The sequence below is a fragment of the Rhineura floridana genome, chromosome 2 (genome assembly GCF_030035675.1).
Source record: "Rhineura floridana isolate rRhiFlo1 chromosome 2, rRhiFlo1.hap2, whole genome shotgun sequence".
In the NCBI taxonomy this organism is placed as follows: domain Eukaryota; kingdom Metazoa; phylum Chordata; class Lepidosauria; order Squamata; family Rhineuridae; genus Rhineura; species Rhineura floridana.
In genome coordinates, this window is record NC_084481.1 from 192201869 (window position 1) to 192221770 (window position 19902).

Genomic DNA, 19902 nt, shown 5'->3' on the forward strand with positions numbered 1-19902 from the left:
AAAAAAAAAATTAGCAGAGGAAAAGGGGCAGATTCCAAAAAAACTCATGAGGGTGGGACTTCTTGTGAATAGGAAAAGGCTAGACATAATAGAGGCCTGCAACAAGTCTGTGCGTAGTAATGTGCCACTTGCCAGTGTATTCTAAGAAAGAAACAAAGGATACCATGTGTTCCACTACTCTTTGCTTTTGAAGCAGCCAGACCCTCATATTTTAACCATCGGAATGACTCAGAGGGATGAAGGCTCATTATGATTTTTTTGCAAGTTGCGCCTCTCTTGTGACAAATAATACATGATAGCCTTGCATAACTCTGACTTTCTCTGTGTTACAGTCACATTTTCAACCATACCCCTTAATTTGCCAATACCTAGAATTCAACAATTGTGCCAGGAGGTCAGGATAAATCCAAGACCTTTTGACATTTTCTTAGTGCTTTATTAATCATTTTGTGGTAGGAAAATGTACCTCTATTCTCTTTTTTTTCCAGTAAAAAAGTGCACTGTCCATTTGGAGATGAGCAAGGAAGTGAAAAAAATCACCCCCTCCCCAAAAAATGCACCTTCAAAATTGGAATTTCAGCTAGGAAACAGAATTTACATCTTTCCACATAACAAAGGGAAGTTATTAGTTGTATCTAATATTGCCTCATTATTAGGATGTCTGAGAGAACCAGAAATCAAAAACCAACAAGCTCATTGATCAGACATCACCACAGTTAAAATCAATTATAAAAAAATTTAAAACATAGTGGCCATATTGTCCCATTAATGTTGAGCAGATATAGCAATGTCTGTGCTATATCATCTTTAATAGTTCCTGCTGGGTATTCTGAAAAATGATCCAAAGCACAAGAAGCCCTCCAAATGGGCAACAATCTGATGCAATTGTTGAGGTCCAAACTAGAGAAACAGCTGAAATTCACCAATTTCAGGCTTAGATAATGCCTCAAAGCAAAGTGGGGTTGCACATAGTTGGAAATGGTTTGCTAACCTTGCTGTATGTTGCTCAAGAAGGCATCTAGCAGTTACATCTTTTTTGCCAAATGATCCATAGAATGCAGTTACCTGCATTATAATCTCCATGCATTTGCATGGGATTGTTTTCCAAGTCTGGACCCTCAAGAGCTACTGTTGGGTGGCAAAAATCCATCCCCCTGGAGGACTCTTGGGGCAATACGTTCCCCTATGTAGAGTAGGCAGCCTCATAAAGTAGCCCATAGAAACTGATGGAGAGAATATTTTCTGTCTGAACAGGGACTGCTTTCCAAGGCTGCACCTGGGAAGTCTTCTCCTACTCAGAGTTTAGTCTGAATTTGAGAAAAAAAATTGGGGGGGGGGTCTGATGCTTCTCTCTTTTTTAGGCAAGCATTCCTGAGCCCTTGAAGCTCATTTTCAGGCCTGAGCCCAGTGAATTTATGGCACATCTCTAGTCCTATACACAGGTTTTCTGTTATTCTGTATTGTAGGTTTAGGTTCCCAGGAACATAAGAACATAAGAAGAGCCTGCTGGATCAGGCCAGTGGCCCATCTAGTCCAGCATCCTGTTCTCACAGTGGCCAACCAGGTGCCTGGGGGAAGCCCGCAAGGGTTTCTTGTAAAACCAGAAGTGGTCTGTAGATCATCATTCTAATTGTGTTGTGTGTGTTTTTTGTTGACAACTGTGGACCCAGAGATCTTAAGCTATAATTTCAGACAGCTCTTCATTGTCAGCCATATCTTTAAATCATTCAGCAGAAGCAGCTGGAAACAGGAATCCCTCTGATTTCTGTGCAGTGATGCATCTCTTCCTGCACAATAGTAATGTACTTAATTCCGTTCCTCATTCTCATCTTCCTTCCTCTCTTGCTTGCCATAACTGACTGCACAAGTTGTCTTGAGTTTGAAATATCACTTTAAGTGACGTCGTGCTTGGGTTTGGTTTCCTAATTGGGCAAGAAAACAACTTATGAAGACAGCACACTAGCCGAAACACAGAAGTCATGGTTGTGACCACTAGTTCTTCCCAGAGATCCTTGCAGGCATCTGAAAAATTCACTGGATTGTTTGAAACACCAGTCCAGGCCCTCTTCATCCTGCACATAAATAATAGATTTTGCTACTGCTGTTACTTACTTAGCCTTTTAGCCATGATGGATTAACAAGAAATGTGTTGTATTTGTATGACACAAATGTGTAGAAAAGCATCACAATGTATTGTAGAAAGAACACCTGCTCTTGGATTTCACTTGAAAATTTAGAGACCTGACTAGGATGGAGTGCTTGGCTTCTCATCTGTTAAACCCATTGGCCTCAGAAGCATTTCAAAACCATCTCTACAGGTTTCTTGTCTCCCCCTATATCTTCCCTGTGAACTTGGGCCATGAAGCAGTGACATTTGAAATGTGTGGAAGGCTCCAGTGCATTTGCAGTAATGCTGTAGGTTTGATAGTAAATGCCCACAGACAGTCATTTACCCTGTTTCCACTATTTATAAGCTTACCACATTGTCCATAAAACTATATGGGAAACTGGTAACGTTCATCAGTAGTATAGTACACGGATAACTCCCTTCCTTGCATGGCACAGTCTTGATGGATGGAAACTGTCGAGACAAGATTAGGACCAGTTTTCAGGTATTAATGTGCTGGAAGAAAAACAATTTGGGGTGAAAGGACACCACAGACCATAGAATACTAAAATCACATGAAAATCCACCAGCGCAAAAACATTCTAAATCACATTGTTGTTGTCTGTATGGGAGGCTGCAAAGCTGGCTCTTAACAAATTCTTGGGCCTCAGTTTTTCTTTCCCATTAATAGCTGGAGGGCGATTTTCAGTGAAAAATAGCATGAAGGTGAAAAGGTTAAGAAGCCCTTCTGCCCTTTACCAGTTTTCCACTTCAGATTGCAGCCTTAGTAGCTGCATTATGCAAAAAGACTGAATGAAAATACCCTAAGGAAAAAAGAACTATGGAACCATATGTAATATGTAATTCTACCCTTAGATTTCCCTTGTAACCTGTTGAAGTTCTAAAGTCAACTTTTGTAATTGCAACTATTTATTCACTGTTCGTATTTTTGGTTGAAGATGATTGAATTCCAGCAAAGTTCAAAGCTGCTTTCTGAAAGCACTTCTCAAAAAGTCATCAAACACTGCAGCCATCTCTCCACTAAATCTGAAGGTTGAAGGTTGACACTTGCTTCTAAAGAGCAGTGGGTAGATACTTTTAATCCTTAGCCTATGAGAATACCCTGCCCCTAGTACCTTGGGTCAGTCACTTTGTCTTTGTTATACAAGAGGAAGAAGGTGTTTCCTGTTATCTGCTGGCTGTATGCTACAAAGAGTCTAAATCAGCCTTTCCCAACCAGTGTGCCTCCAGATGTTGTTGGACCACAACTCCCATCAGCCTCAGACAGCATTGCCAATGGCTGAGGCTGATGGGAGTTGTGGTCCAACAACATCTGGAGGCACACCGGTTGGGAAAGGCTGGTCTAAATAGTCCAAGTCTGCAGAGTATTACTCTGGTATAGAAAACGCATTTGGAACTCTGAAACGAGAGAGAAATAGTCGTGTCTCTAACCAGCTTCCATAGTTGAGTGCAGAATAAGGTGATTGATTGAGATGGAAGAATTCTGGACTGTATGATTTCAGACTGCAGATATAGTTCATTGTTCTCTCCCCCCCCTTTTCTAAAAAAAGAAACCCTCTGCATATAATAAACTAGCACATTAGAGAGATGCTTAGCATCTCTTCCTGATGTGCTAGCATGGGAGACTTTTACGTGGATGACTATTCAAACACACTCCACCTACAGTCTGAAGTGGTATAGTCTAGAATTGTACCACCGCATTCCATGTAATATGCAGATATTGGGTACATACTACACTCAGTACATCAAAGTTGCTACATGGAAGGCAGGCTGGGAATTATGAAAGCTGCCCTGAATATAACAGAAAAAGCTGTAGGGGATTGTAGAACTGCTGGCTGCCTTTCTCCCTTGGTTCTATATCATATTCTATACTTGCCTTATCTCTGTTTTAATAGCTAATAGTCACTGTTCGTCCCGCATCCAAGCAAAATTAATTGCTAAAAGGAGATATAAAATATTGACAAAAGGCTATATATATGATCCAGCTTACTCTGCATGTCTCTGAGAGGGTCTTGAAGATTCTCAATAGTAAGATATTGGAAGCCATGAGTATTTGATTCTTGTGTCTGCCTGTCCACATATAATGCAGATAGTGGTATTGTACTTAAAGCAATTTTATCCCCAGTGTTGCATTTCCAGTATTAGTGTTGGGCTAAGGAGTAATTGTTTGAAGTAATAGAGCAGAGCATATTAAAGTGGGGTTGAATAGTTTCTCCTGTCACTTGCACACTCCATCTTATTTACAACATAGAATAGGCCCTCTTGATGAGCTGGGAGACACTGTGGTAGAAGCTTACTTAGTCAACTGCCTGCTTTTGTTTGTTACCACCTGTGAAAGAAAAGCCCTTGCTTAATCCTGCAGTACTCCTGTGGCAGTGCCTTGGTGTACACTGTGGCAATGTGTCAAGCACATCGCTAAGTGGGCAGTTAGTGAGGTATTTGGAACAGCACTGAACTCTCTTGTCAGTTGCTGTACTCAAGATTTAGGCTCAAACTGTTTGCTTATGGTAAAATTCTCTAAATTTTAAAAGAACTTGTAAGGTCTTTATTCAGAAAACTAGGGGGCAGAGCCCCCCTGCTTGCATCACTTACCAATCCCCCACCCCCAAACACACACACACCAGGCAGCCCCAAACACACATACCAGGCACCCCAAACACACATACCAGGCACCCCAAACACACATGCGCACACACACCGGGCACACATGGACACACACATACAGCCCAGGCACCTCCAAGCACTCCCCAAGCACTCCCCCTCCACACACACACACACAGACACTCATGAACCATTCCCCTCCCCCAGGCAACCAATTTAAAATGCTAGCTCAGGGAAGGGGCTTTAAAAGGCTGTCAGCTAATCAACACTCCCTTGCCCCACCTCACCCCAACCCACTTGCCTCAGCTGTTTTCAGCTTTATTATCTGAATTAAATTGATTTACCATATCCCACTGCCAAGGATTTTAATAAATGGAATAGTTGTCCCAGTTTGACTTATCTAGGGGATCCTTTCCTATTCAATCTGTATCTGGCAGCATTTGCAATACTGGTAAAAGATTACCCTAATATTTAAGAATTGCACATTGGGTACTCAAATTGCGGTCCACAAGCGACATCCAACCAACCTGAATGACCTGGAGCAAATCTGCCAAGAAGAATGGGCCAAAATTCGTCCTACACTGTGTGCAAAGCTGGTGCATACCTACCCCCAAAGAAGCTGTTATTGCAGGGAAAGATGGCTCTACCAAATATTAATGTGGGGGGGGGTTGAATCCTTATGCAAGCAACATGTTTAAGTTTTTTGTCTCTTACAAACATTTCCCAACATAAAACCAGTGTCACCTTACAATAATTGATTTTGATTTTGAGTTTCAGTGTTTCAAAATAAAATACCATACAGAACAAAATTACAATATACCATTTGTAATTCAGTAATATGAGAGCATTGGTCAGGGGTCTGATTACCTTTCCAAGGCACTGTACTGTTTGGAAGAGTGGGACTTGGAGGTAGCATTCCTGACTTCTTCCATCTACTTGGTGTCTTCTGGTAGGGTTGCATAACAGAACCAAGGCAATTGTGTTTGTCCATAAGAAAAACAACAACTCCAAAGTCCATGTTTGGTATTTCATGGTTGGTATTTCAGGTGTATTCATTAAGAGGTACCAGTGGTACACTAGCAGTTGGGAAATTTCCTCCTGATGTAGCCAGATACATGTGTCATCTACAGGGAGGAATTGCCATGTTATATTGAAGACTCTGAATCAAGAGAATTTGGAAATTTGCTAGTGCTTCAGTGTCTCACTGTACTTTTATTTCTCCTTTCTATAGTATGACTAATATATCTTAGAGAGAATATGAGATGATCTGTGTCTCTATCCTTTCTTATCTTCCACATATCTTTCTTAAATGTAGCAGGAAAAGGCTGAAACATGTTTCTTCAATCAATGAATTTGGGATTTCTGCAAACACAAATGAGAGAGAGCCTTGTTTTCAGCCCCTGCGAATCTCTCCTCCTAAGTAGAGCCCTCCTCCCATCTATAATTTCAATGGGTGTAGGCACATGTTTAAATATATACCCTGGCCCTAGCTAGTGTAGTACTTCCATAAATTAAATCCATAATCTTGAACTAATATTGACCATTGTGGAGCCTGGTTTGCACCTTGCTACACCAATTAACTAAGGGCAATGAAACAGGCTGGACGATGGCTAGAGCGCAAGTTGCAAAAGACATGCTGTGAGACTGATTGGGCATGATTAAAGCATCATAACCACACCTACTGTGTGGCTATAAGGGTGGCGAAGAAGGCCCACTTCTCTGCTTCCATCACATCCTCAAGTAGTCATACTCTGGACCTTGTTTTCTGTGTTGGTCAGGAGGTATGTGATCTTGGTGTGGAGGACCTTTCATCAGTTCCGTTGTCATGGACAGATCACTTCCTGGTTAGATTTAAACTTACTGGGACTCAGAGCCTCCACAGGGGTGGGGGACAAATTAGAATGGTCTGCCCCAGGAGACTGATGGATCCAGATGGTTTCCTGACGGCTCTTGGGGAGTTTCCTGTCACCTCGGCAGGTGATTCTGTCGAAGCCCTGGTCGACCTCTGGAATGAGGAAATGACCAGGGCGGTGGACACAATCGCTTCTAAGCGCCTCCTCTCGTGGATTGGAACCAAATCTGCTCCTTGGTTTACGAAGGAGCTGGGGGCGATGAAACACGAAAGACGAAGGCTAGAGCGCTGTTGGCGGAAAACTCGGAGCGAATCTGATCGAACACGGGCTAGAACCTATCTAAGGACCTATTCCGTGGCAATGCGGGCTCAAAAGAAAGCTTTCTTCTCCGCCTCCATTGCGTCTGCCAAGTCTCGTCCGGCCGAACTGTTTCGAGTGGTCAAGGGCCTCTTAAAATCTGACCCCTGTGAATATGATGGTGACCATGCAACAGCCCGCTGTGATGAATTCGCACAACATTTTGCAGATAAAGTCACTCAGATTTGCTCTGATTTAGATACCAACGTTAATACAGTCTCTGTGGATGTAACTTTGGCCTCTACTTGCTTGATTAGAATGGATTCTTGTCAGCTTGTTCAATCCGAGGATGTGGACAAACTCCTTGGAGAGGCACATCCTACCACCTGTATATTAGATCCTTGTCCCTCCTGGCTTATAAAAAATGCCAGAGGAGGACTAATTGAGTGGGTCAGGGAAGTGATTAATGCCTCCTTACTTCAGGGCAGAATACCGTCCTGCTTAAAGGAGGCAGTAATAAGACCCTTATTGAAAAAATCCTCCCTGGACCCCTTATTATTAGGTAATTATCGCCCAGTTTCTAATATACCTTTTTTGGGCAAGATAATAGAGCGGGTGGTGGCGACCAAACTCCAGAGATTTTTGGATGGCACGGATTATCTAGATCCCTTTCAATCTGGTTTCAGGCCCGGCTATGGGACTGAGACGGCTTTGGTCGCCTTGGTGGATGACCTACGCAGGGAAATAGACAGGGGGAGTGTGTCCCTGTTAATTTTGCTGGACCTCTCAGCTGCTTTTGATACCATCGACCATGGTATCCTTTTGGGTCGCCTAGCTGGGATGGGACTTGGAGGCATGGTTTTACGGTGGCTCCGGTCCTTCCTAGAGGGACGAACCCAGAAGGTGATTATGGGGGATGTCTGTTCGACCCCTTGGCCATTGACCTATGGAGTCCCCCAGGGTTCTGTTCTGTCCCCCTTGTTATTTAATATATATATGAAGCCGCTGGAAGAGGTTATCCGTAGTTTTGGGGTTCGATGTCACCAATATGCGGATGACACCCAACTCTACTTTTCTTTTCCATCTAACGAAACTAAGGAAGCCGTCAAGGTTCTGAACCGTTGCCTGGTATCAGTGATGGATTGGATGGGAGCGAACAAGCTGAAATTAAATCCTGACAAGACAGAGGTGCTCCTTGTCAGTCAAAGGGTGGATCAGGGAATAGGGATCCAACTTGTGCTGGACGGGGTTACACTCCCCCTGAAATCACAGGTTCGCAGTTTGGGAGTTCTCCTGGACTTGGCCTTGAACCTGGAGGCACAGGTCTCTGCTGTAGCCAGGAGTGCCTTTGCTCAACTAAGATTGGTAGGCCAACTGCGCCAGTTCCTTGACCTGTCAGACTTGACTACAGTGACACATGCCTTAGTTACATCCCGATTGGACTACTGTAAAGCGCTCTACGTAGGGCTGCCCTTGAAGACTGCTCGGAAACTTAAACTGGTTCAAAGAGCCGCAGCCAGGATGTTAACTGGAGCTGGGCTCAGAGAACATACAACCCCGCTGTTGTACCAGCTCCATTGGCTTCCAATCTGTTTCCGAGCACAATTCAAAGTGCTGGTTTTAACCTATAAAGCCCTATACGGCTTAGGTCCAGGCTATCCGTTAGATCGTGTCTCCCTCTATGACCCTGTCCGAGCTTTGAGATCATCTGGTGAGGCCCTACTCACTATTCCATTGTTCTCACAAGTTTGCTTTGTAAAAACACAGAATAGGGCCTTTTCAGTGGCTGCCCCTAGACTGTGGAATTCCCTCCCTAGCGAGGTTCGACTGACTGCCTCACTTTCATCCTTTCATGCCCAGGTGAAGACTATTTTATTTAGACGGGCTTTTAATTAATATAGTCATACTTTTTAACTTATTGTTGATTTAATCCATTTTTAACTGTTTTAAATTGTATATTACTTGTTTAACTGATTATGGTTTTTATCTGTAATCTGCCCTGAGTTCTTTGGAAATAGGGCGGGGTATAAATATTTTAAATAAATAAAATAAATAAAAAATAAATAAATAGCCGTCCAGTGGAGCTTTTCATATTGTCAGGGGTTTGTTAACATCAACTTCAGGAAATGGAGTTTTAGACCCTTTGGAAGCCCACTGTGAATTGTTTGCAAGGCACTTTGAGGGTAAAGTTGCTCATCTCTGTAGCAATCTTGATGCCCCCTCTTCTACTGTAGTCCCCTTTGAGGTGTCCAGTGCAGCGTTTCCTGCAACTTCTTGGGAACGGTCTCAGTTGATGTGGCCTAATGATGTGGACAAGGTTCTTGTGATGATGTGACCAGCAATGTGACCTCTCAACCCTTGCCCTTGGTTTATTAAAGCTTGCAGAGGGGGTATGACCAAATGGATCCAGGGTGTGGTCAATGCACCTTTGAGAGGGAGTGGTCCCAGCTGTTCTGAAAGAAGCAGTGTTCCGACCACACCTGAAAAAAGCCCACCCTGGACCTATTAGATTGAGACAACTACTGCCCAATTGCAAATACTCCTTTTTTAGGGAGGGTGATTGAGAGGGTTGTGGCGCAGCAATTGCAAGTACTTTTGGATGAAACAGATTATCTTGACCTCTTCCAATCTGTGTTCAGTTCTGGTATGGGACTGAATTGCCTTGGTTGCCCTGATGGATGACCTTTATTGGGAGAAAGACAGGGAAAGTGTGACCCTGTTATGCTTGCTCTCTCACCGGCTTTCGATACCATTGACTATGGCATCCTTCTGAGCTGACTTGGAAAGATGGGTATTGGTGGCACTGTTTCACAATGGTTTTGATCCTATCTCCAGGGTCGTTTTCAGAGAATAGCATTGGGTGATTGTCTTTCTCCCTCCTGGCAGTTGTGCTGTGGGGTGCCGCAGGGTACCATCTTGTCCCCAGTGCAATTTAACTTTTATATGAAGCCTTTGGGAGCGGTTATCAGGAGATTGGAGGTGTCAGCAGTACGCTGATGATACACAGCTCTGTTCCTCTCTAACATCTGAATCGGGAGAGGCCGTGCAAGCCATGGACCAGTGTCTGGACTCGGTGGTGGGCTGGATAAGGGCCAATAAACTAAGTCTGAATTCTAGCAAGATGAAGGTGCTGTGGGTTGGTGGTTCCCGACCTGATAATTAGTCAGTTGCCTGCTTAGGATGGGGTTGTACTTCCTCTGAAAGAGCAGGTTTGTACTCTAGGGGTGCTGCTGGATCCATCTTTCTTGCTAGAAGTCCAGGTGACCTCAGTGGCTAGGAGTGCCACTTCTTACCGGCTTCGGGTGGTAAGACATCTGTGGCCGTTTCTGGACTGGGATAGCTTGACCATTGTTGTTCATGCACTGGTAACCTCCAGCTGGATTACTGTAATGTGCTCTATGTGGGGCTGCCCTTGAGGTTGGTTCAGAAGGTGCAGCTGGTGCAAAATGCAGTGGCATGACTGCTCACTGGGGCAGGGTATCACCAACATGTTATCTGGCTTCTGAAAGAATTACGCAGGCTGCCTATTAGCTACTGGGCCAAGTTCAAGATTCTTGTTTTGGTGTACGAAGACCTACGCAGCTTGGGACCAGGATACCAGAAAGATTATCTTATATACCCAGTCAGTCACTGCACTCTGCAGGTGAAGGCCTCCTACAGATACCATCTTCTCAGGAGGTCTGTTTCACATAACATAAAAAGCAGGCCTTTAGTGTTGTGGCACCTACCCTTTGAAATTCGCTCCCCTTAAATATTAAACAGGCGCCATCTCTGTTATCTTTTCAGCGCCTACTGAAGACCTTCCTCTTTCAACAAGCCTTTTAAATACAGATCTTATCCCAGTCTGCATCTGTGTTGGAATTGCTTTTTAATGCGTTTTTAAACCACCTTTTTTAATGTTTTTAAAGCTTTTTTAAAATGTTTTAATATGTTTTAAAGTGCTTTTAGTGTTTTTGTTTGCCACCCTGGGTTTTCTGGGAGGAAGGGTGGGATATAAATGTAATAATAAATAAATAAACTAAGTTTAGGAAGCACCTGATAACCAGTGCAACCAATGCTATTAGTCATATTGAAGAAGATGAAATGAAACTCAGACCGCGACTCAGTTGCTCACAAAACATTTTTCATTCATGTCAATGTTCCCAAAAGGTCACTCCTGTTATCAAAATATCAATGTGGGACAAACAAACAAAAAATTACATATTTGGCTACTCATGAATCAGGCATAATCATCTGGAAATGATTAAATATATATGTTTGATGTTTATGTAGATATGAAGATATATTTTAATGCAGTGGTTCTCAAGCTTTTTGTTGTGGTGGAACCCTTCTCTTTAAACAAAACCTTGGGTTTTGCTGTAAATTCTTTTTAAATGATTTTTTTAAAAGGGCAGGGGTGGTGGTGGTTTTTGGAAGAATAAGCCAGGGAGAACCAGCCAGAGCAGCAACTTTGAGACTTTGAAAAAAAATGCTGTCATCTCCTTTGATGGGAGAAGCCTTTGTTTGTTTGCCATCCTTTAGGCTTTCATCAGAGTTCTCTCTGTCAGCATTAAAAGAGCAGCATATTTAACCTTACTGCCAGGCTCTAGCTCAGTGGAAGGTGCTAAGTGGGGACAAGGGATTCCCATGACAAATGCCTGAACAGCACATTGAACCGAGTAGCAGGGCAGATACAGAGTTGCTTACCTGGCTTCCCAATGCTGCACATTGCTGTTGGTTACTGAGAGGGGGAGGAATGAGGCAGCAGGAAACTGTGGATTTGGCTCCACTGCTTCCCCCACATTGCACGAAGCTCCCTGCTGCCTTGCCCCTCCTGCTCTTAGTAACTGGCAACCCAACAGTGTTGGAAAGCCAGGTAAGCACTGCTGCCCTGTCTACATCACCCTGCTGGCCACTATATAAATTTAACCCTTGGAAAACATGGTGAGGGAAGGAAAGATGGGAAAGGATTCCCAGGGCAATTGCTTGCGTAGTGCACTTAATTCCCATGGCTGCAGCTCAATGGAAATCATACACTGTGTGTGTTTGTCTGCAATTGCAACTTCTTTCTCTACAGAACCCTTTGGACTGCTTTGCGAAACCCCGGGATTCCATGGAACACAGTTTGAGAAACACTGTTTTAATGGAGGGGGGTGGGGAGAGAAGTGCATGTGTGTTGTTCTGCAAACAAAATGTGTGAAGTGGCCTTTGGAGTGTCCAGAATCCTCAAATCCTCTGTACGCCTGGAAAGAGGCAAAGTCTTATTCATTAGCTTAAACAAATAGTTATAACAGGGCTTCCCTCCTCAAAATAAAGTGGGGGGAAAGAGTGAAATAGGATCCCAAAATAATTATTTCCATAGCAGTCTTTAGCACAAAGAAATTGTACATGTTTTTGTATACCAGTATTAAAGTAATATAAGAGTGAAATACAAGTATGAATTTAACTCAGAACTCACATTAGTAAGCCAGTACTTTCACCAGTGTATATGTTAGCATTTGTAGTCATTATTAGGTTATAGCATAATTGATTATTTGTACACAAAGATGGAGTGAATAGCATGGGAATTCACTCTCATAAATAACTACATTGGGCTGCTTTTCCGAAGTTTCTGTTCAATGACCCAGCTTTCCATTTGTAATAGCTAGAATATTTGTTCTGCTGGATCAGGCATTGCTCACAAATGTCTTTACATTTACAGTCTAGACATAATTCCAAATTTTATGCGTTTGTGTGATGCTTGGTGCTTAAAGAGACAAACATGTTTTTGTAAAATGTTAATGTTTTTGATGCTACTCTACACAAGTGTTACACCAAGTTATCAACTGATGTTAGCAAAAATAATTTGCTAAATATATAGGGCATAGCTCAGTGATACCATAGCTTAGTGTTTTGCATGCAGAAGGTTCAGTCCCCAACATCTCCAGGTTGAGCTGGAAAATACTCTTGCTAGTCAATGGGGGACTTCAGTTACCCGGATATCTGTTGGGAGACAAATTCTGCCAAACATGCCCCCTCCAAGAAATTCCTGACTTGTGTTGGAGATACCTTTCTCCTACAGAAAGTGGAGGAAGCAACTAGAGGATGAGTTATCCTTGACTTGATTCTAACCAATAGAAATGACTTGGTGGATGAAGTGGCAGTTATGGGAACTCTGGGGGACAGTTACCACACTATACTTGAGTTCTTGATTATAAAGGAAGCAAAAGCTGAGAGTAGCCATACACATATCCTGGACTACAGGAAAGCAGATTTTAATAAACTCAGAACAGTGTGGCAAGCAACCCTAATGAGCAAAGGAGTCCAAGATAGATGGGAGTTTCTAAAAAAGGACATTCTAAAGGCACAATGGCAAACAATTCCATTAAGGAAAAAAGGGGGAAGACATCAGAAGAAGCAAATGTGGCTTCACAGAAAGCTTAGAAATGACCTGAAAACAAAAAAGCACATGTATAGGAAGTGGAAGGAGGGCCGGGCCACAAAGGAAGAGTACAAACAGGTAACATGGAATTGCAGGAATGGTGTCGGCTGAAGCTGAGAATGAGCTGAGGTTAGCAAGAGATGCCAAAAGCAACAAAAAAGCTTTCTTCAGGTACATCCATAGTAAAAGAGAGAGAAAAGAAATGATACAGTCACTCAATGAGGATGGCAAAATGATAACAGATGACAAAGAAAAGGCAGAAGTGCTCAATTCCTACTTTGGCTGTCTTCTCCCAAAAGAGGGTCTCTGACCCTCCTGGGAAACATGAAGTTGAAGGGGCAGGATTGGAGCTTGAAATTGATAAACAAATGGTTAAGGAATATCTAATCACTTTGAATGAGTTCAAATCTACAGGGTCCTGTGAATTGCATCCTAGAGTACTGAAGGAACTGGCTAAAGAACTCTCGGAACCACTATCTATTATCTTTGTGAAATTGTGGAGGATGGGTGAAATGCCGGATAACGAGAAGGGCTAATGTTGTCCCTATCTTCAAAAAGGGGAAAAGGGAGGAATCTGGGAATTGTAGACCAGTCAACCTGACATCGATCCCTGGGAAAATTCTGGAGCACATTATAAAGTGGTCATTCTGTAAGCACCTTGTAAACAATGCAGTGATTACTGGAAGCCAGCATGGATTTATCAAGAAGAAATTCTGCCAGATTAATCTTATCTCATTTTTTGATTGGGTAGATTGTGGGAATGCTATGTTCATAATATATCTCTACTCCAGCAAAGCTTTTTACAAAGTACCTCATGATATTCTGATTAGCAAGGTAGCTGAATGTTGGCTGGCTGGAACAACTTGATAGTGGATCCACAGTTGGCTACAGAATCGTACTCAAAGAGCGCTTATTAATGGTTCCTTCTCAAACTGGGGGAGGTAACGAGCGGGGTACTGCAGGGCTCAGTCCTGGGCCCAGTGTTCTTCATTTGTATTAATGTCTTAGATGAGAAGGTGCAGGGAATGCTTATCAGAGTTGCAGATGATACCAAATTGGGAGGGATAGCTAATAGTCTGGAAGACAGAAACAAGATTCAAAGGGATCTTGATCGGCTGGAGCATTGGGTTGAAAGCAACAGAATGAAATTTAACTACACCTAAGAAAAAGAAACCAAGTGCACAGTTTTAAGATCACTCGTGGCCGAGTAAGATTGTCTTCCAGGGTAAGGTCTTTAACAGTGGGTCCGTAAGTGACTGTGGAGGCCAATTCTGGATCCACACAGCCTCCCACAGTGAGGACATAGGTTTCCAGATGGAAGATGGTCACGATGAGAATTTGCTTGACGTGCCTTCCGCTTAGCTCGTTCGTCCCTTTCGCCCTGTACTCGTGCTTCTTCAAAGTCCATAGCACCTTTGATAATGGCCGACCTCATGGGCCAAGGCTTCGCAGTTCTCTATGCTTATGTTACATTTTTTTAGATTAGCTTTGAAAACATCTTTTTGCTGTCCACCGATATTCCATTTTCCATCCTTAAGTTGGGAGTAAAGTAGCTGTTTTGGAAGATGGTGATCAGGCATTCAAACAACATGGCCGGTCCAGCGACGTTGATGTTGGAGGATCATTGTTTCAACACTGGTGGTCTTTGCTTCTTCCAATACGCTAACATTAGTCCGCTTATCTTCCCAAGTAATTTGCAGAATTTTCCAGAGGCAGCGTTGGTGGAATCTTTCAAGAAGTTGAAAGTGGCGTTTATAGATGGTCCATGTTTCACAGGCGTACAGTAAGGCCGGTAGTACAATGGCTTTGTAAATAAGCATTTTGGTCTCCCTGCAAATATCCTGATCCTCGAACACTCTGCGCTTCATTCGGGAGAATGCGACACTCACAGAGCTCAGACGATGCTGAATTTCAGCATCGATGTCAGCTTTTACAGCAGATGGCTGCCAAGATAAGAAAAGTGATCGACATTCTCCAGTGGTGCACCATTAAGCTGGATTGATGGTGCTACAGAGGGACTAGTTCGCACTTGCTGATGAAGCACTTTGGGTTTTTTGATGTTAAGCAAGAGGCCAAGCTTTTCATATGCTTTTGCAAAGACATTTAGGATAGTTTGAAGATCTTCCTCTGAATGTGCGGAGACTACATTATCATCGGCATATTGAAGTTCTACAACAGAGGTTGTAATTACCTTACTTTTTGCTTTCAGCCTACTGAGATTAAAAAGCTTTCCATCTGTTCTACTTGGCTCAGCAGAACTACATGTGAGAAGGATCTTGGGATTGTTGTTGATCACAAGCTGAATATGAGCCAACAGTGCGATGTGGCTGCAAAAAAGGCACCTGATATTTTAGGCTGCATTAAAAAAAGTATAATTTCCAAATTGTGTGAAGTATTAGTTCCCCTCTTATTTGGGAATGGTTAGGCCTCATCTTGAATTCTCCTTTCCAGTTCTGGACACCGCACTTTAAGAAGGATGCAGACACACCGGACCAGGTTCAAAGAAGGGAAACAAAGATGATTAGGGGACTGAAAACAAAGCGCTATGAGGAGAGATTGAAAGAAGTGGGTATGTTTAGCCTTGAGAAAAGAAGACTGATATGATAGCACTCTTCAAGTATTTGAAAGGGTGCCACACAAAGGGCCAGGATCTTTTCTTGATTGTCCCAAAGTACAGGACACGGAATAATGGACTCCAGTTGCAGGAAGCCAAATTTTGACTGAACATCAAGAAAAATCTCCTAACTGTTAGAACGGTATGACAATGGAACCAATGACCTAGGGAGGTGGTGGGCTCTGCAGCAAAGGAGGCATTCAAGAGGCAGCTGGACAGGCACCTTGTCGGGTATGCTTTCATTTGGATTCCTGCATTGAGCAGGGGGTTGGACTCAATGGCCTTATAGGCCCCTTTCAATTCTACTATTCTATGATTCTGTGTTGACAATACTGAATTAGATGGACCAATGCTGTGAGTCAGTATAAGGCAGCTTCCTGTGTTCCTAAGCTTTGTTCCACAGTGATCCACATAATTTGTTTCATCCAGTCCAAATTTGATATATTGCTAAGAATTTGTGGTGTGTATTGGAAAGGAGTTTCAATAAAACAATTAAATATTATGGTCAAAAATGAAAACAGTGTAACTCCAGATCTGCTTGCAGCTTCCTTTTTGAAGGAGGTAGGGGGATATCGGAGCTTTAATCTGCAAATATGAGCAATAAACACAAGAAGGTAGGCTATAATTTTGCAAAAAAGTGAATGGATTGCTTGTAATAACATAACTGTTGGATATCATGATAGAGATGACATTGAAGGGCAGAGTTTTAACCTCAGTCACATACAGTATTGAATATCTGGTTTTAGTATATTCTTCCACATCTAGAACATATCCAGATAATAGCTTCCTATACTCCTTGTTGGGTACTGTGTTGACCAATGTGGAACACAGTTAAGCTGCAATCCTATACACACCTAAGAATAAGACCATTGAACATAGTTGGGCTTATTTCTGAGAAGATGCGCATAGGCTTGCTGTAGGTGTCCTGTGGAATTGCAGATGCCTGTTTCCCTACAACACACCTGGATTCACTGTGAGAAGGCAGCCATGTGATTGTAAACACGCTGATTCCTGTCAATTATAAAGACTAGCAGAGTCTGTCCTTTAGTCTGGGCAGTAGGGTACCTACAGTTAAAGATATTTGAGATAATCTTGTCTGGTTTTGTAATTTGTGTCAGGAAAACTCCTATATCCTGTGGGTCAGCGCTCACTTCTTTGAAACTATTCACCAATTTTCTTTATCTCTCTTTCAGCTCCTGCGTGCACTTACTTTTTGAAATGAAGGATTAATCCTAAATAATGGGTGAACAAACAATTCCATGCTTCAGCATGCGAGGAGGAGGTGAAGCAGAAATGAATGTTATTCCACGCTCCTGGAAACACCCAGATTGATAGCAAGACCTGTCGCACACGCCAGAATTTTCCCCAAGTAAAAGAGAGCAGCTCAGCGTTTCTGGAAGTGGTGCTGGAGCCCCGACCTGAGACTTCCTAGTCCCTCTGAGCTTTAAGTCTCAGGGTTTCCTTTGCATTCTGTATTGCATCTTCCATCAGCTAGCCCTCAGATTCTGGTTATGACTCACATGAGGCAGGAGTTCTTAATTGTGTCTGTGTTAGATATACCAAGACCCAGATTTCTTTCTCCATGCAGTCATTTTGGCTCACCTTGAGAACAGCCAAGGTTCTCTTTCAAGTTCTGGGCAGCATTCATACCATATGACCACCAATGGCACAAGGAGTTAAAATGCTGACTTGACTATAGACACTTCTGGCTGCTATCTTGAATTTTGGCAGGAAGCCATAGAAATGCTCAGTCTGAATAAAGTCATTCATTTTGTTTGTTTAGCTTAAAATTTACATTTATTATACTTCCAACTAGTTGATGTTTAACTTTACTCCCAGTAAGTGGAAGGCACTTTTTTTATGTGTTACGTTGGCTTTTCCTCACATTTATTTACACTTCTTATGTTGCTGTACTGAAGGAATTGAGTTTCCAGGGTCCCACCTTATCCCAGCAGTTGGATTCCGTCTCTTCAGATCAGCTGTGTGAGCATGGAAACAGTTCACTATTTATTATCTCTACAACACTATTTAGCATTCTAAATGCTTCACATTTGTTCTGTGAGGTAAGCTAGGCTTGACAAGAGAGACTTGCAAGCCAAACATACATCCTACTTGGTCACAGAACAGGAATTAGTCCATATTTTTAAAATATGCAAACTCTGCCCTCTTAATTACACTGTGCTTACTACTTGCAAGCTTTACAGCGAAATTCTATGCATGTCTCCTCAATCTCAGAGTTCAGTGAAGCTTACTCTCAGGTAAGTTTGCACAGGATTGGGGCTGGAACATCTAGTGCCTAGTTATGACACTATACAGTATTGTGGTTGTTTCTTGGTACTAATCAGGCTACTGTCCTTTTTCTCTTGAAACTAACAGAAAATCACAACCATACAATCATCGCACAGCATAGCAGTCCACAGACAGGTAGGAATTTTGCCATCCCAGTGAACTGTTTCCCACATGCTAAAGCTACATCATGACTGTACAGGCAGTAAGGACGCATGTACTTGGGCTGACTCTCAGTGACTATTTTAGTACTGTCATGAATGCCCTATACAAGAGATTGGCTCTGAAGTGAAAGCCTGGGTGATTTCATTGTTGAGTAGCAAAGGATCTATAGGGACAACAGACCATTTATGCCACTAAGCATTCTTCCTAGCAGTTTGGCACTTCCTTCCTCATTGTGCTTTCTCTGTGGTGGTGTTGTTTTTACTCTCATAAGAACATAAAAAGAGCTGCTGGATCAGGCCAGTGGTCCATCTAGTCCAGCATCTTGTTCTCACAGTGTCCAACCAGATGCCCATGGGAAGCCCACAAGCAGGATCTGAGTGCAATAGGACTCTCCCCTGCTGTGGCTTCAGGCACCTGGTTTTCAGATCCTCTGTGGCGCAGAGTGGTAAGCGGTGGTAACGCAGCCAAAAGCTCTGCTCACAGCCGGAGTTCGATTCCAACGGAAGGAGGAAGTCGAATCTCCGGTAAGAGGGGTCGAGGTCCACTCAGCCTTCCATCCATCCGTGGCCGGTAAAATGAGTACCCGGCGTATGCTGGGGGGTAAAGAAAGGCCGGAGAAGGAACTGGCAATCCCACCCCATATATACGGTCTGCCTAGTAAACGTTGCAAGATGTCACCCAAGGAGTCAGAAACGACTCGCACTACAAGTGCGGTGACACCTTTACCTTTACTGCCTCAGACTGTAGAGGCAGAGCACAGCCATTATGGCCAGTAGACTCTCCTCTTAGCCTTTTTGATTACCTGCTCTAATTTATTTATTTATTTTACCCCACTTCTCGAGTTCACATGATTCTCCTCTCTCCCCCCCTTTTGTCCTTACAACAACCCTGTGCTGTAGGTTAGGCTGAGACAATGACTAGTCCAAGGTCATCCAGTGAGCTTCATGCCTGAGAGGGGGTTTGAACCTTTGTCTCCCAGGTCCTTGAGCATCCTATATAAAATGAAACACCCAATGGGCTTTTCAGTGGCTATCTTAGAAGTCCGACTCCTGCTAGGTTGAGACTTTGGGCAAAAAGGATAAATGGGTTTTTTTATGCTGGGAAAAACAAAAGAGAAAATCCTGTGGAAATCAGAAGCAAATTACTCGGGGCATTTGTTTGCAAAGCATTTGCAGTGTGGCCAGTGTTTTTCCTTAAGAATTATATAGACAATAAATAAGAAAGAACTGGGATTTAAAATTTTCACGAGGCAAGGCAAGAAGATAAGTCTTTATTCTTGGGTTATATATCTTACCATTAGCTAGGAGGTAGGGCCAATACGTTGACAGATTCCTTGGGCGGGGGGGATCCACAACTTTCTAAGACCTGTCCTATTTAGCAGTCAGGTGCCGTGATTTTAGCTGGTCTCTAAAATCTAAACCAAAATTTGTTTTTATTTTATGTTACCCATCCCTTGACTTTTCTTCCCTCATCTGACAAGTCCTTTAGGTAGAGATGTGCCTTCAGAGGGCTGAGGGGGCATTTTCAGTGGGGTCTGAAATCTAGGTGTCTAAATGGA

At 42.9% G+C, this 19902-nt stretch overlaps 1 protein-coding gene across 1 annotated transcript in view; it reads left to right on the plus strand.

Annotated features, from left to right (window-relative positions):
- LOC133377538 (tubulin polyglutamylase TTLL5-like) overlaps positions 1 to 17683 on the plus strand; it is a 184757-nt gene extending 167074 nt beyond the window's left edge. The window contains exon 17 of the mRNA XM_061611787.1: positions 17087 to 17683. The gene's annotated coding sequence lies outside the window, so the exon portion shown is untranslated. The remainder of the gene's footprint in view (positions 1 to 17086) is intronic.
- The last annotated feature ends 2219 nt before the right edge of the window (positions 17684 to 19902 follow it).